The sequence below is a fragment of the Galeopterus variegatus genome, unplaced genomic scaffold, assembly GCF_000696425.1.
Source record: "Galeopterus variegatus unplaced genomic scaffold, G_variegatus-3.0.2 Scaffold21820, whole genome shotgun sequence".
Taxonomy (NCBI): Eukaryota; Metazoa; Chordata; class Mammalia; order Dermoptera; family Cynocephalidae; genus Galeopterus; species Galeopterus variegatus.
In genome coordinates, this window is record NW_007747931.1 from 2,306 (window position 1) to 3,660 (window position 1,355).

The window sequence follows — 1,355 nt, forward strand, 5'->3', positions numbered from 1 at the left end:
CTCTTGATTTTTTATATAATTGGAACCATCCCCTAAATGAGTCATTATATAGTTTTCGTCTTCAGAAATCTGAACTGGGATTCCTGCCCAAACCTGGCAAGGGGAATCACCTCGTTTTTGCAACTGAGATTTCTTCCCTTGAAAAATTTTCACGGAATCTTGACACTTGGTTAACCCACTTACATCTGGTTGCGAGGTCTGACAGGAAGAAAGATGTTTGGGGGAAGGGTAGCTTAATCCCACTTCTTGAATACTCTCTATCTGATGATTCTTGCTTCCTATAAGGATAAAGAGAATTCAGACATGTACGCAAGTGAATGCTTTATTCAGAGATTTCAAGATTTTACGCTTAGGTCATAACATGAAACTTCAATAAGTGAGAGGAAAATTAATGTCACTGCTTCTAAGAATACTTAGAAAATTCCTCTTCTTTGGCTACACCAGGTATGTTAGTAGGATACACATAATTCAGGCTATCTGTATGCCTCAAAATCAGGGCTTTGCAACACAACTTGGACATAAAACTTGGTGGCCCTGTTCAAAAGGCCTAGTAAAACCACAGACAAGTTCAAAGGCCTAGTAAAACCACAGACATGTTATCATGGGTTTACCAAGGGTTGCTTGGAGATCTGAAGGAGAAAAGAGAAGGGGAATATTCTCAAATTGGGAAGAATATAGTTGCAAGTGGACAAATACTTTTTGTCCTGATAATAACTTTTTCTTTTTTCTCTGGCACGCAGACATAGCAATGTTTTTGTTTGTTAAGGAGATTGTGTGTTAACTGCGATGCTGAAGCAATAAACAGACTTCAAGCTGTGGGAGGCTTCATATAGCCTGTCTCTAATGACCTATTTATCTTCAAAGGAATAAGCTCTTCTAAGTCACTGTAAGCCATTATCAGTTTTAACCCCTTTTAAAAGATATTTCATGATTACTAAGAGCCATGGTGCAGGTCAGAATGTGAAACACTATGACAGGATTCAACTCAAAGGACATCAGAAAAAAGCTAGAGGCTGAGGGAGATAAGCACAGCCAAGTTTCATGGCGCTTATACGTGTCCTTTGAGGCACTCCTCAGCCATGCAAAACTCAATGAACACTGACCCTGGCTTGCATCATTTTACTGGAAAATTACTTTAATATTTAGGGAATTTGAGGTATCAGAAAGAGTTGAAGACAGGTATATTTGGGTAGAAATGGCTTGTCACCTACTTATTAAAGCTCAGCTTATAAGCAGACAACACAGATGTTCATATCCTGGTAAGAAGTATCCTCACTGAGGACAACTGGCTAACGGGGTTGGATTAATAATGTATTCTTTTAACACTTGGCAGTACATTAAGTCTCTATAAGTAT

At 38.6% G+C, this 1,355-nt stretch overlaps 1 pseudogene; it reads right to left on the reverse strand.

The window, feature by feature from the left end:
• The window catches only part of LOC103583337, a 2,577-nt pseudogene extending 2,299 nt beyond the window's left edge, over positions 1-278 (reverse strand).
• Positions 279-1,355: the final 1,077 nt, after the last annotated feature.